At 31.1% G+C, this 17,383-nt stretch overlaps 1 protein-coding gene across 1 annotated transcript in view; it reads right to left on the bottom strand.

The window, feature by feature from the left end:
* The window catches only part of LOC106471393 (cholecystokinin receptor type A-like), a 132,015-nt gene that overhangs the window by 5,512 nt on the left and 109,120 nt on the right, over positions 1-17,383 (bottom strand). The window lies entirely within an intron of this gene.

Genomic DNA, 17,383 nt, shown 5'->3' with positions numbered 1-17,383 from the left:
TGTGATAAATTTGTTGTAAATTGGAGCTAAGTAAGAGTATTTTTTTCTTTCCGATCTGTAAAACATCCTTACGTGACAGAAATAAAATGAATATTATTTTCGAAATATGCGTAGCTGAATTATGGAAAATCCGTTATTAAAACCAAAACAACTTTTATGAAGTTTAAATTCACAGGCCTGTGTTATTTGACATTATATTTCACAGTGTGATGATATAGTCGATGATCTAAGCCACGTTTACATGGTAAGTTCTTCCAGAATATTTAAAATGTTCATCTAAGAAGATTTACTTCTAAAAAATAAACAAATACATTATACTCTTAAATTTCCTTGAATGTCTGTTTACTGTGTGACTTTCTGATGTAATTTAGTCATGAAAAAATGGAGTGTGATTTTATACGTAACGTGAAAACAACGTTTGAAGTAACTCAGTATTGATTCTCCTTACCATTACTCAGAATGTCAGCTTTCATACCTTTAATATATTACTACGACGGTAATGAAATATTACTGCTTAGCTAACTGTGATAGAAAATTATTTAATGGCATAATAAGTTTTCATAAGTCCTTAGGAAACCCATAACTTACAGATCTTAAATGCTATTAGAATACTTAAGAACACATATACAATTAAGAAACACTAGCCGAGATTTAAAAAAAACTCAAAAGCTCCGAGTGTGGGCTGCATCATTTCGAATCCAAAAAGTACAAAAACGAATGAAGTCAATGAATAACACATTTTCTGAGAACAAATACTGCAAAACAGAATTCGATCTGAATAGCTACTGACAACCAACCATATGTTTTACGATGTAATTTCAAGAGCCGACGTCTTGGTAATTGCTTTAACTGTTGTTTTTTTTGTTTGTTTTTCAGTGATTGCGCCTAGTTGGCCTGTTGCTAATTCCGTTCTCTGATTGTGTTTCTCTATACCTTAAGTAATAATAATGCCCCTGGTAACTCAGTAATAAGCTTAAGGTGCTGCAACGTAAAAAGTTGGGGTTCGATCACTGCAGTGGACTTAGGATAGAGCAAAAAACAAAACAAAAAAGTAACTGGGAAAAAGAACGTAGACACCGAAATCTTTATACCCCTATCTACATTAAAGTAATGGTGTGTGTGTGTTTTTCTTATACGAAATCCACATCGGACTATCTGCTGTGTCCACAGAGGGGAATCGAACCCCCTCATTTCAGCGTTGTAAATCCGTAGATTTACCGCTGTCCCACTGGGGTTTTTTAAATAATGGAAAAACCATATAAATAGTTTACAATATTTATAAGTGGTAAAATATTTTTGTAATTTACGTTGATTTATTGTACTAATTGTGTTAATTTGAGAGGCTCTCTTCTTTGGTTAGACCAAAAAGCATTTTTAAATAACAAAAATAAGTCGACAAATGCCAGCTAATCTGAAGTCACATGATCTATGCTGATATGTCACATCATACAAAGTCAATATCATCATGTTATCTTTTAAATATTTTCTTCCAATAGTATTTTATAACATAGCTTCATTGTACTTAAAAACGAAGTGTAACTAAGAAACATATAAAACGTTACCATGGGAACTAACAGTACCACATCGAAAACAGGTTCTCGTCAGAAACTAGTTTGTCTGCCCAAAAGAGCCTCGATAAGAAAAACATTGTGCAGTGTATTGTTTTTTTGGTTGCTGTTTTTTGTACATATAAGATCTCTTGCAATAAAAAAGCAAAGAAAACGAGCACAATACTTCAATTTTCTTACTTAGCAAATCTAGTTATTTTTGGTGTAGTATATTTTTTGAGACTGTCGTATTTATTTTATTTTTGTTATGAACGAAATAGAAAGTCATCTAAGTAAGTTTGGAAAGTAAAAGATTCGCTTAATGTGAACAGGTTGATACAGAACTCTAGACCGTATAAGGAGAAATTTAGTTTTTGGTGTGAAGAAGGCAAAATCTTTGATGCCCATATGGTTTAACGAATTATAAAAATACACGAAAAGTTGGGTAAACTTTGCGTAGCACGACCCCTTAAACTAACTCACGCCTAACAAACTCCAAATTGATGACAAAAGCTGACCTAAGTTAATAACAGTTAAATCATCATCACACCTGTACGAAACTATCCTCTAGAACTTATAAAATACTTAATTTGTGATTGTATTTATGTCAACTTAAAAAAGACAATATTTTAATTTTCTTTCTCTCTCTCTTTGGCAGCGTTAAGGGAACAAATAATGATTAAAAATATAGGCAGATGCTGGTGAGATAACTGCTTATCATGTTATGCACTGTATTTTCTAAGATTAGAAATTATCAGATGAAATTCCCCATATACATATATATATAAAGTTTCGTATTACAGACGGACCAGGAAAATGAATCAATTCCTAATCACATCGATAATTCCCTAGTTTCTAACTTGAATAGTTTTAATTTCTAAAGTGAGCTCCGAATGTTAATGTGCTATGTTACAAACGATTAATTTAAGTAAATAAGTTATTAAAACGCTGTATATTTTCACTTTGTCTTGGGTTCATTTTACGTTAGCTATAATTATGGAGACTGTAATAACGCTAAACATCATCCATTCAAATGATGTTTTAAATACACACAACCACAAATTAATTTATAATGCGGACCAAAGGAAAATAAACTATCTGACGAACATTTTTTTAATCACAGGATTTTGTGGGACGTGTAAATTATTTCTCCACTTATTTGAATGAAAAAAAGTCTATGGACAGAAAATACGGATGAGTGAAAAACACGAAGAAAAGAAGAGACTAGCATATGCTCAATACAACATGGAACATTGCATATAATATATAATTTTACAAATGATATAAACATTTTGCTGAAATCGAGAGATTAAAGAATCTACATTGAACTAGATGATTAATTAGAAGACGAACAAAGCTACCATATTTATATAAATCTCGAGATGGAAATCATAGAAAAATAACGTGGAAACGTAATTTGAATAACAAGTTAAATAAATACTTCGTAAGATTTAAGCACAAGAAAATATAGCAATTAGAGATTACGTGTTTTCCATTTTTAGATTCCAAAAAAATTAAGTACACCTCAAAAATATTTTTGGTTCCTTCAAAATGCCAACTTGTGGAAGAAAAATATTTTATTAATTGTTTCAGGATATCTTCAGAAGAAGTGTTATTTTATTAATTGTTTCAGGATATCTTCAGAAGAAGTGTATGGTAGAATATTGTTGACATATGGGAAGGATCGTTTTAATCACACTGGTACTAATTTAAAATACATCAGTGATCTCAACTTATCCAATACAAATTTCGAAAAAGAAGTTTTAAGAACCAATCATTTGTTTTATACTGCTTCTGACGAGGCATTTTGATTATTAATGAGTTCATCAAACTACAGGCCTTTTATTGGTTTGCGTTTCATAATTTCACATGAAAATACACAAAATGTTTTCTGCACAAAGCCGTCACTATTTTTGAACTGATAGACTTTAAGAAAGGCAGTTACTCAACAGTACCCACCGTTAACTCTTGGACTACTTTTGTCTGATCGAATAATTCGATTTCACTGTCACCATTAAAGCGCAACCACATCCCTCGGAGTGTCTATCGCAACTTTTGCAGCAACGGGTCACGAACCATTAATCCTCAAATTCACAGCCATGGCAGGCTAATCCCAGGTTCATGTCCGGCCTAACTTGATTTATTAGCAGAAATGCAGTTTATATAAATTTTTATGACCAGAAAAGTGTAACTTAGATAATCATGATCTGTTGGTTTGTAATATATGTATGGAATTATTTCCCTATATAAGATTCATAATAATTTATATGGCTGTAATATTTACTGACTGACGTGGATTTCCAGTAATAAAAGCTTGTAAGAGTATTCAATTATATATTGTTGTATATTGCTGACTACAAATAATTTCGTTCAGAGCTAGAGCTAAATAGGTCTCAACACTCAAAGCTATAGTTGCTACGCTTTTAATTCCACTATAAACTCTTAATAATAGAAATTTGTAGTAATCCAGTTATAGGTGATGTAATCCTAAGCCATATTGTGACGTTTTGTCATAGTGTTAGAACTAAAGTGAGCCATGCTTCACCACCAGCACAGATTCCACACATTACAGAATGTTTCCTAGATGCACAGCGGTATGTTTACGGAATTATGACGCTAGAAACCGGGTTTTAATACCCGTGGTGGGCAGAGCACAGATAGCCCACTGTGTAGCTCTCTGCTTAACTACAAACAGTACAGAATTTCTGTCATCTTTTGGCCGGCCAGCATATCCGACTTTTATTCATATACATTCTGTGACACATAGAAAATTGATAGTAAATCTTTGGTTTACAGTTGTTGATGTAGTCATTTACTAACCTGATAGAAAATATATTGTATGCGTGTCATAGTAATAGAAGTTGAAGTCAGTACATAATTTTTATATTTTCTCAAACCGATTATTTCAGGAAATTGTGTTATTACATTTCTTTAATAATTTAGGTATAGTGTGAAACGGCAGAGATCATGATAATTACCTAATACACATCCTGTTTTGTGAAATTCTATTTTCTTTTTTGGTAGTCTGGATTATTATAGAGATTGAAACAAATCAAACTTTATATTAGCCTTATCACTTTTAACAGAATTAGCAACTGTAGCACTTCTTTCTATTTTTTGTTTAGTCTCTATAACAAAATTGTAGTTGGATGTGGATATATGTTCGAGTGTACGGTGAGTTTTATAATGTAAAAAGAAAGTAAGTTTTAATCACTTTCTCCAGCGATTTACATTACATTAGTTTGATTAAAGGTACCTTGAAATGAAGATAAGAAAAATGGATAGTTTCGTAATGTAAAAGTAAAATATGCTTTAATCATTTACTCGAACACTTCACGTTTCATTAGTTTCGATTAAAGGTAATTAGAAAAAAAGATAATAAAAATATTCAGCAGGGATTACAACATTATAAATTCATTTCTTCTTAATATCAAGAACAACTCTTGCTAGAGGAACAATCCGCGTGAGCACACTTTTTCTTTACGACTTTCAAAACAGCGGTAGAAATAAGCACATCAATCTATTGTGACTTTAATCGTTTTTGTTCTACATTTTCACTTGTGGGCTTCAAGACCTTGGAGCTGATTTATATAAAGTCACTCTAACGATTCTGTTAGAAAATATCAAATTTCTTGTTGCCTTGACGTTAAAGTTATTCACTCAACACATGAAATTCAATAAACGAGTTACATAAAAAATAAAGTTTCGTGATGAATGGAATTAACTACCAGTTTTTCCCTGAAAGAGTGACAGTTTCCAAATTTGACGTACAATTTCCAAGATTTCATAGATTGAATTCAGAAGGCTCACAAAATTACATGCAAAGCACTTGTTTGTTTGAAGTTAAGCACAAAGCTACACAATGGGCTGTCTGTGCTCTGCCCACCACGGGTAACGAAACTCGGATTCTAGCGTTGTAAGTCCGCAGACATACCGCCGTGCCACTGGAGTGTCTACCAGTTTTAACCTCCCCTCAAACGCTTACGAGATATTCAGGCATACTGTGTTTCTAATAGATCCAAATTTGTCTGTATATTTGCAGGTTTGTTTCTTTAAGGTACGTTTGACTAATTACTTTGTAATTTTTCCATAACCAATGGAAAAGGGGTGGAATAAAATATATTTGTTTAAAAATATGGTGTGACTACAAGTATCTATTATTATGGAGGAAACTCATTAGGGGTTTTCAGGAAAATATATTGCAATTATAATTATCGCTTGTGAGTATTAATCCACTGTAAAAGACACACAAACCGGAAATTATTTTTTAATGTACCATGTTCCCATTCAACCCATTAGGATAAGCTTTCGCTCTGAAATGTAACATTTATGTACTATATTTATATGGAGAGTTAGTAACAATAGCTACAGCTTCAATACGAGATAGATTAGGTTCTATTTTTACAGTTATTTGGACTTTGGTTCCATCTAATATGGATTATTTTTAGTGAACACAGTTGCACATTGTTGCTTAAATGCACTTAAGACTTACGTCAGCGTTTCACATTTTACAGTTCCACGTGGGTTGACTTGAAGTGAAATTTATATAGCTTTTCAAGCTTTATATAGCTTGGAGCGTCTAATACTTATAAGATGCAAAATGTGTGCTTTAGCCCCATCTTTTACTAGACAAAAGTTAAAATAATGTATTTTTGCGATAATATTTAAACTCAATCGAATATTCTATATTGTTACACTTGATGATATTAATTAGACCTTGAGGTGAAACCTATATTTATACGTCGCAAATAACGATGATAAAACCAGAAAACTGGAAAATTATCATTAATCAGCATTCACATAGAAGATTGACGGCATTCACATTCGCATTTGCTTAATCAACATATCTCCAATTGATTCATATTTTTGAATTTAAACAGTAATTCATCAGAGTTCATTCCTTTATAACAGTAAGTGAACTCTGACACACATACATAATTTTAATCCACATTAACAGAAATAGGTCAAATTTAATTCTTAACTGCCCCAAGTATGTCCGTGGTACTACCTTGTACAGTAGTTTGTCATCTTTTTTAATAAAGTTAAGTAGAGTAAATAATCAACATAGACGATTTAACGTTTCAAATATATTATTATATGGGAGGAGTGTCCAAGAGTTAGCTATACTATCAGACAATATTTCTTTTCATTCATCTTCAAAAAGTTATTTATTCTTGTTATAATTTTTCTTAGAGATGTGGAAGGGGAAATTTGTAAAAAATAAATTTTAAATACAGTTTGTGGGAGAGTATGGAAATATTAATTGAAAAGAAAACTTTGGTTTAGATCTATCTATCTTCTAGAAGCCCCCCAGTAGCACAGCGGTATGTCTGTGGACTTACAACGCTAGAATCCGGGTTTCGATACCCGTGGTGGGCAGAGCACAGATAGCCCATTGTGTAGCTTTGTGCTTAATTTCAAACAAACAAACTGAAATCTTCTAGAAGAACTTTGGTTTAGATCTATCTATCTTCTAGAAGAACTTTGGTTTATATCTGTCTTCTAGAAGAACTTTGGTTTATATCTATCTGTCTTCTAGAAGAAATTTGGTTTATATCTGTCTTCTAGAAGAACTTTGGTTTAGATCTATCTATCTTCTAGAAGAACTTTGGTTTAGATCTGTCTTCTAGAAGAACTTTGGTTTATATCTATCTGTCTTCTAGAAGAAATTTGGTTTATATCTGTCTTCTAGAAGAACTTTGGTTTATATCTATCTGTCTTCTAGAAGAAATTTGGTTTATATCTGTCTTCTAGAAGAACTTTGGTTTATATCTATCTGTCTTCCAGAAGAACTTTGGTTTATATTTGTCTATCTAGAAGAAATTTGGTTTATATCTGTCTTCTAGAAGAACTTTGGTGTATATCTGTTTTCTATAAGAACTTAGGTTTATATCTGTTTTCTAGAAGAACTTTGGTTTATATCTATCTATCTTCTAGAAGAACTTTGGTTTATATCTGTCTTCTAGAAGAACTTTGGTTTATATCCATCTATCTTCTAGAAGAACTTTGATTAATATGTTTTATTGTTCTTTTCACACCTTTGTTTACTGAAAAATTGAATTTTTAGTTTTGTGTGAACACTATTTCTGTTCAATGGCACTTAACATAATAAATAAATATTCGATATTACCAATATTACACATTTTGATACACTGATAATGTTGCTTGTGTGCTTCAAATATTTCACCAGAATTTAACGAACTTAATATATCTTCTTCGGCCCGGCATGGCCAGGTGGTTAGGGCGCTCGACTCGTAATCTGCGGGTCGTGGGTTCGAATCCCCGTCACACCAAACATGCTCGCCCTTTCAGCCGTGGAGGCGTTATTAGGTGACGGTCAATCCCACTATTCGTTGGTAAAAGAGTTGCCCAAGAGTTGACGGTAGGTGGTGATGACTAGCTGCCTTCCCTCTAGTCTTACACTGGTAAACTAGGGACGGCTAGCGCAGATAGCCCTCGTGTAGATTTGCGCGAAATTCATAACAAACAAACAAACATAATCTATCTTCGCTCTCATTCTCAATATAAATGTGAATTTGGGTGGTGGAGAGGAGGTAAATAAGTAACATTTGTATGTAAGTATCTGAAAATCATTTCGCTTATAAAAATCCTATGGTAAGAAAGAAAAAAAAGAATTAAGAACCAAACATTTTCGACATGATATATATATATATGTGTGTGTACATGTGTGTGTGGTTTTTCTCTTTCTTCGTAGACACTTGTAAAAGTTTTCTTAAATAATTTTGGAAGCTCTGACGTTTTTCAAGACGACGCGTAAAATACACTTTCCTTAAAAAGTTTATTAATAATTACTTCATTCTCGCCTCTCTCGAAACGAATATCTGTAGTTGTCACTTTTTTCCCATCATTAACTTTGTTTTTGAAATGGGTTATAGATGATTAAATTTCAAATAGCTTTGATAACTTTAATAATGCTTTTCGAAGATTACATGTGTTGCTTAAATGCAATTACCATCAACCTAGCTGTCAAGTCGTATTTCGGCCATAATTCTTATTATTTTAGTCTTATCCAAAGACGTAGTAGTTGAAAGTGAATTACATTTCTTCATTCAGAAGGTTTTACCAAATATCTATAAATCTAAGAGTTTAGACCTTAAACATATGAGTCAATGAATTCTGATAATGAGAATACATTTCTTCATTCAGAAGGTTTTACCAAATATCTATAAATCTAAGAGTTTAGACCTTAAACATATGAGTCAATGAATTCTGATAATGAGAATACATTTCTTCATTCAGAAGGTTTTACCAAATCCTATAAATCTAAGAGTTTAGACCTTAAACATAGGAGTCAATGAATTCTGATAATGAGAATATATGTTTGAGCTTATGTTCAAACGTCATGGTATAAGCGACGTGAAGTGAGTGTATCTTTTAAGCGTTTTGCTTTAAATAAAAAATATATGTCTCAATACTGTGGTACATATTTGTAGATGTGTAGTAAACAGGGGACATTTTGGCTTGAAATGCTAAATAAAACCATTTTACTGTACAATTTTACATAAACAGTACTCATGGACAAGAGATTTTCAATCTTTATAAACAATAGGTTTAATGTTTAACAAAATATTTTGATATTAAAATACTTAGAAACAAATGTTTTTCTTAATTTTTCTTGATGCAGATTTACAATAGATTCATCAGTGTATCATAATGCATATATATTTTTCTTTTCAAGCAGCTTACGTTAACATTCCGCCAAAACACTCTGTGCTACATTGGATAACATATCAAGTTATCGATCTTCTTGATGAGTAGGCTTTGTTGCCTCAAATCTTATTTAATAATTTCTAATCATATTGATATCTAACTACAATGTCCTTCATACATTGAGACATGCATTCTATTTATTTTGAATAAGTCGAACTGTTTTAACATTTTATTGACATAAAAATATATTATGATAAATAAAATATTTATACCTTCAATTTCATTCTTTAATCAATTTTCCAAATCATATGAAAGTGATTTTGAGTATTACAAAAATTAAAAATATTCGTAAGGCCTTTTTTCGCGCGTTTACGGTAGAAGTAGAAATAATTACCATTTATTTTAGACTAGCGTATAGCCCGTCAAAAATGATGGAGCAAGTACTACCACCCGCACCCCATAGTATACCATTACCACACATTTCATAGCTAAGTGAAATAAATGCATTTTGCGAAATCAAGCTTGACGAACAAAGAGGCAGAAAAGTGCAGTAAAGGCAGTCAAACGCTGGTTAATTCCTTTGTGAGTTAATCAAAATTAAGATTCGTGGCGTATTCGTAGAATAATTATTGGTAAAAATCAGTTAGTTTAACAACTTCTAATAATGAGTTGTGTATATTAACCCTGATGAAGCCGCTAAGGCGAAACGTTGGTTAAAAAATTCTAATATATAGAAAAGCCAGTGCGTTTTGATAACACCACGTTCCAACAATTGCTTTTATGTCATGTTACTTAGCAACAAATGTACAACCTAATATTGTTGTTTGTCTACGTACTGAAAGTATAAAATGAAATGTATAGACAATAAAACCGAGAAAACATTTGTTGATTAAAGAGGTTTTTTTTTAAATTTAAAACGTTGATGATCTAACAGAAAATAGCTTAATTCAGAAACGATTTAAGTTTAGAATTGAATCGATAATTTTGCTTTCATGATAAATTTTATGCACTTGGCTCTAAGCTAGGTGATCCTACACTACGTCATTACTTTAGGCTTACTATACCAACACTTACTACACTTATAAGGTTTCATGATCCCCCCATGGCCTCCTTGTACCTCTTAACTAAATTCGTAATGAGCAAACAGTAATCGAACTATTTTATCTGAATAAATGCATTTCGCTTTTATGACTCCTCCTATTTCGAGAAATCAAGAGTAATCACGTGTAACGTGACGAGACACACACCAGCTTTTATATAGGTTAGATTATATCCCTGTTTTAAAACTTATAAAGCCTCTATAATATCTTAAATTTCAAGTTTAACTGAATGAAACATAGTTTGCATAGCTCAGTTTAATAAATGTTAATACATGTGGAATTTTACCAACCTGAAAGTGAGTTGTCTCAGAAGCTATCATTGGTTATTCAAGGCAAAGTTTAGAATTAAATAACTAATACACAACCTTTTTTTATTTTATCAGTTAAGGTCATCACAAAATGATTCAAACACACTTTTAAAATTAAACTGTTGAAGATTTTATTGTCATATGAAACAAACACTTTGAAAACATATAGATAATATCTCATCTACAAATTTGTTAACATTATTTCAAACAATATAAAATGTTAATGTTTTACCATCAGCATAATTTAGAAAAATATAGGGTGTTCAGTCAAAAGCTTTTCGAAGTTGTTAGTTACGAAAAGGTACATTTGCAGAAGGTTCTTCTGTTATTGTCATCTATCAATCTGAGTGTTAATTCGAGGAAGCTAATTTTGCTACGTTCAACCATTTATTTTAATAAGTTATTCGCCTCATTTCTATAAGCACATTTATATAATTTAATTGTGTTTCTAGTTAACCATCTATTGCACACTGAAACTTACAGGTAACAAATCTAGTTTTGTTACTTAATACACATACAAACGACTCAATTCTGTAGTTGAATGCTTTTACTTCCAGATAACAGTCTAAATAAAGCGGTTATTTTTGTTGGTCTCTCAATTGAACATGGTTAATTCTAGGTAACATAACCATTTGTAACTTACCAAAACACGTATTTCTCGTGCAATATAGACCTATTTAAGTATGAAATCGAAGGAAATATTTTTCCACCGTATTTTTATCATACGTGCAATAGAGGGTTAAACTGTTCCAGGTTTGTAATTTTCAATTTTATATAAAAACCCATAGAGGCGAATTTTTCTTATTTCATGAATGTATCATGTAATTTGAAATGATTAGGGTAATATTATTTTTCCCCTACAAGTAATCCATATTCTCCTTAAAGTTATTACTGCAGCTTGACTTGTCCTCTAACAAACTACTATTAAAGTACCTGAATCGTTTCCTTATCTTGTTTAACATGAGAATGCTTCGATGATTGATTTTCTTGGTATTTCAAAAGGACAAGTCAAATACGACTTTAATTCATAATTAACGCACATCACTTTCAGCTATTCGTTAGCTAGAATTTTTAATTATCCTTATTATCTTCCATTAAATCATGGAGCAAAAATGATCGAATATTAATTGTCTTGTTTTTCTAGCTGTCCATTCTAGGGAGAGGACTAAAATTTTGCTATATAATGACAAACAAAATCTTTTTATTTTACTTGGTAAAAGCAAATTTTAAAGTGCTTCTGGAGACTTTCTCAAAAACTATACTTACTGTACTTTATAATGTTTCTTATAATTGTTTTTTTTATAATTTTCATTTTAATCCACTTCTGCCAGTCAAAGAGGTGTTATGCCCACTGATAATTAATACAAATGCAAAAAAAATATGGACTTTGTAATTACATCTTGCAAGACAAGTCTAATGCACAAGAGATGCATATAATAAGAGTTGCTTTTCATGCTCTCGATGATGTGCCGGATACGGATCAAAGTTCCAAGGTTCGGATTCGCGAATACGTTTTGAACTTTTAGTCGAACTAACCTCTTATGAAGGTAATATATTTGACATTTTTGGTATTTTCAACCTGAACAACACCTAATGCGACTCATAGGCTAAACGGCCAGGTCAAAGATCCCAAGGTTTAGGCATACTCGAATCTAATTAATTTAAGAAGAGCTAACCATAGAGGAGCAATGAATCAGCAGCACCCACAGCCTGCAATTTTACTCTTAGCTGAATAGTCGTAGTTGTCGCAGTAAGGATTTGGGATTGAAGACCCGGGGTGCTTGTTAATTAAATAATTCACTTTCGCCCCGCTCGTGATTAAGAAGTGTATTAAGAGTACTTAGCAAGAGAAAAAAAAAAAGGTCACTTGATCGGTTGATCCGATACTGAAGAATTTGTGCCACAAAAGTTGCTATGTGAAGGGGGAGGGGAAGTGTTCCTAGAAAAATCCGTTTTCGCTAAACAACCAGTGCTAGCCAAATAGCAAAATTGATTATTGTTTTTATAATTTAGTTTTTTATTGTTTAGACATAATAATAACACAGAAATCAACAAAGTTCCATGACAAATTGAAGTAAAATTACAGAATTCATCATTTTTCATACAATCTTACCTCTAAATTATAAGGTTTCTATGGAGTTCCATAATTTCGAACAATTTTATGATTAATGAGATGAGGGGTTACAGGGAAAAAAAAGGACTATCAAAAACACATACTTTCCACTGCCTTCTATATAATTTGCTCTGTAGATCCTCTTTCTAAACATTCAAAAGATACATCAGGACTTAGAAAACCAAACACGTTTCATGGACGTGTCATACCCCATTTTTGACTAAACCCGTGACCAAACTCCATATTATATGCCTTATCGACTCTACACGTTACTCACTATCGAAAATGAGGTTTGAAATTACTTTATTTTCTGTCTTTCGGTAGCCATGTTTTCACACTTTCACATTTTATTTCAAAGCTCGTCTAACTTTTCACCATCCTTTGTTTGTGTCAAACAAATCTTTTACTTCGACATAAGGTTTAACAAACGTCTGTATTGATTTTTATTTCAATTCCTTGAATTTTTATACTCACGAGATCCAAATTTCCCACCACTCAGTTTTTAACCTTTCTGTTAAGGGTTTGGTATAAAATAAAACATACATTGTATATATCTAGGTAGCTCAAATACTTGCTCAACTACTAGGCCTAATAATTCACCACTTGACACTGCTATATTTTTTTCATGGATATTTTAAATTTCATATTTTTATTTACTGTTTCCTTATTTGTTTTAAATATATTTTCCCTTTCTATCTTGAATAATGTTACGTTTTCGTGTTCCTTAGTAAAAATATCTTATTCTCAGTTGGTCATCACTAATCTTATTTACAATAATTTTCTGAAGTTCCACCTAGCTTCGTATTACTCAATCACTGCCAATGTAATTACCATTACTTTACTGGAGCTCGAACTAGCTTCGTACTATTCGATCGCCACTAATGCATTATTTTTATACCAATGACAATTTTTTAGCATTTATCCTAGTTTTAAGAATAATTTAGTTTAATCCATATTACTCGAAAATATAAACCATTTAAGTATTGTAATAAAAAGCCACATTATGCATTCACCCGTTTGGTTTTAATATGTTTCATATTTGATGTTATCCATACTCTCTTTATCAAATAAAAGAAGAAAAAACAGTAGAAACAAAAAGAAACAAAAAAGAATGCGAAACTTCAAGACAGTTGAAGTATTATAATTAAAGAAATATCACAGGAACACATTAGATTGTATTATATGTTTCATAAACGTTACAAAACTTAGTAAATAAGTATTTTTACACACAATAGACTAATGTGTGAGTTTATACAAGATGAAGGTATAAAAAGAACCCAAATATGTTTTGAGTTCATAAGGCAAGAACAAATTTAAATGAACCGCTTTTTAGGTCCTCAAAATAACAACACTCGTAGCATTTATTAATTGTAAAAATGGAAAATTAATATATGTAACATATTAAGTAAATATATCTAGCCCCCCAGTGGCACAGCGGTATGTCTGTGGACTTACAATGCTAGAAACCGCGTTTCGATACCTGTGGGGGCCAGAGCACAAATAGCCCTTGTGTAGCTTTGTGCATAATTAAACAAACAGACAAACGAGTACATCTATCACATTATTTCTATATAGCTGTATGAATAGGTTACAATTTTTACAGTTGATTTTTATGGTTAATAAAATCCTAGAATTACTCACCTAGTGACAGGACGTGATGTTCCAGAAACAGTAGAAATACGGCACTCGAGTATTCTATTAGAAGAGCATGCAACCACTGGGTGCAGAGGTCGACTTCTCCGAAACGATGATCTGCTGAGAAGTGGCACTGCATCGAACTCACACAAACAAATATGTATGGTGCTTACGCTAATACAGATTAAAGTTAATGCGCATGCGTAACGGCTCAGTATGGCATGCATACCCCGTGACAAAGAAATAACGTGGTTTGAGAGTGAAATAAATTAGTGTAGAAACTCTCGAATGACGAAAGTTTCAAGGAACATTACAAAACATTCGAACTTTGCATCTTTGTATCCTTACATAGATATTGTTAATGGAAACATATATAAATACAGCTTATTTATACTCAGATCTCCAAAGCTATCTGGTTTTTCGGTTTCTCTGCATCTTCAAGTTTTCTAAATTGTAATATTAAAGCTGTTAGATCACGTTGAATATAACACCCACTTGTATTATGGCCGGCTATAGACTTCAATTTCGAGCAATATAGACTCTCATCAGTTCAGCTATATTAGTGGTATTTTATTTGACACTGTAATATTCTATATAACGAAAGCTCTCGTGACAATTGTATCAACACTAATCAAGCAGAAAGCTAGACCAAATCCGATAATTTTTTTGTAAAGGCTTATAATTTCACATTTGTCAGATACGAATGAATGACAAAAGAAGAAAAAAATGGAAAGTTTCATACACTGTTCGTTCCGATGAGGTGCTAAGTTTATTTTCACATTGTCGCCGCAAGAAAACTAAACCTTTAGTTTATACTCGCTCTCGTGTAAACCTGGTGATTTAATTAAAGTAACGTTGGATAGAGAAAAAATATATTTGTTAATAGTGTCATCCCTTGACTATACAAAACAGTCAAATTAAAAACGTTTGTCAAGAAGTTGGAAGCTAAAGTGTAATTCAGTTAAGACTTAAAGTGACATAAAACATCGAAAAAACATGTAATGATAATATATATATATAGGTCTGGAATAACATGCTTTTTTCTCTTTTCTCTATTAATTTCTTCTTCCGGTTTTGTGACATCAAAGGTCACCCTTCAGGAAATAGTTTTAATGAGAATCTATAACAAAAAATCATACAAATAACACTTTTCAACTAAACATAAATAATCTAGATTATATACACACATACTTTCCAAATGTCAAACATATAATAAAGTCCATGTATAAATTAAGAACATTACAAATGTTAAAAATAAATTAAATTAGTCAATACACTTTCTATTTTAAATTAAAATCTTATTCCGTTTATATTTTTTCTTATTATTATTATGATAGAAATGCAACTTATTTATCCTATAATTTCATACTTTTACTTACTTTTTATTTTCTGTAAGTCTTAGTAACTCTTTTCATGGTTTCACAATTCCTACTAACTTTACACAATCAATTACTTCTGCCTTCTTACTATTATCTATTTAAAGTGGCGCCAAAAAAATTATAAAATGTTTCACGAAGAACAATCTTTTAGGTTTTACATTACATTCCCCCAAAAAATACATTCATTAAAATGTTTACTAGTGGGCTTTTTTCGGAACATCTAACATGGAATTTATGTAAATTTACCCATAATCTTACATTATCTGCTTCACCAATATATATAATTAACTACAATTTACACGTTTTAAAAGATATATAACTTTCTTATAATTGAAATTAAATTAGTTATTAATAAAAAACAAAATTTCTTTGTTATTGTTCTTTATTGTTTTGGTAGATTTCATATAACCTAAATTACATAAAGCATGGTTCTTTCTGTCGCAAATGAAGATACCTTCTTTAGAAAAATCTCCCTTTTTAGGTTTATTCAATGATCTATCCAAATTTTTAGGCTGCCCTCTTGATTAAATAATTTTATTATTTGTGAATACATCCTTCAGTTTTTTATCTGCTATTTACTTTAATTGTGTATCAACAAATGATATATCAATATGTATATTTCGACAATGTTTAAATGTTTTTATGAAAAAAGTTATTCTTAGCAATTTCAAAACTTCTTAATGTTAATTTCTCCAGATAGTGACACTGAACTAAAAATTTGTTTAGTTCTACTAATATATTACCTTTCGTTTCTTCATTGGAAATCAAACGATTGAATTTTATATTTAAATTTGTGGGTTTATATAAAATATCAGTTACAATTTCCTTTTATGGTGAAACCCTTGCCAACATCTAAAAATGACAAGCCTTTATTATTTTTTCGAAGGTAAACTTAATTTTCTTGTTTACTGAATTAAAAATTCCAACAATTTTTTTAATATCTTGAGTTTCTTTCCATATTATAAATCAATCGCCTAAAATCTTTTCCAGAACGTTTCTACATGAACTACAAAATTATGTTATAAATAATTAGGTAGTTTATTAAATAATTGTAATTCGAAAAATCCCATAGTGATATTAGCATAAGTTGGAGTGACTTATGTGCCCATTGCTGTACTAGATATTTGGTGAAAGATTTGCTTCTCATAAGTAAAAAAACAATTTTTAAAACTATATCTAAACCTTTCACGATAAAACCTTTATTAAACATGGGATGAATTATTTTTTGTATTTATCTAGAGAACTTTCCTCAGCTTTAAGTCCGTAGTCATTTTTAATACTTGGATACAGAACTACCACGTCTAAAGAAACAAAACATTGATTTCCTTCTAATGTTCTTTTCAATTTTTGAACAAATTCAAAATAATCTCTAATAAGACTAGGAATATGATATAAATATAGATTTTAACGATATGTCTTAAAGGTCACTTAAATGTTCATTCATTCTTTGATTTCCTCCTACAATCAATCTTCCTGGAATATTGGGAAGTTTCCAATATGAATATATTCATTTTTGTTTTGTTTAATAATTCATTAATCTCTTTGATTTATGGATTTTAGGAAATACTTAAAAATTCCCAATTTCTGAATTACTGAAAATAAAATTTTTTCTTTTTTAATATCATCTTAA

This window comes from Limulus polyphemus, unplaced genomic scaffold, assembly GCF_000517525.1.
Source record: "Limulus polyphemus unplaced genomic scaffold, Limulus_polyphemus-2.1.2 Scaffold4, whole genome shotgun sequence".
NCBI lineage: Eukaryota > Metazoa > Arthropoda > Merostomata > Xiphosura > Limulidae > Limulus > Limulus polyphemus.
The sequence above is the reverse complement of the archived record's forward strand: the minus strand, read 5'-3'. Positions and strand labels throughout refer to the sequence as shown.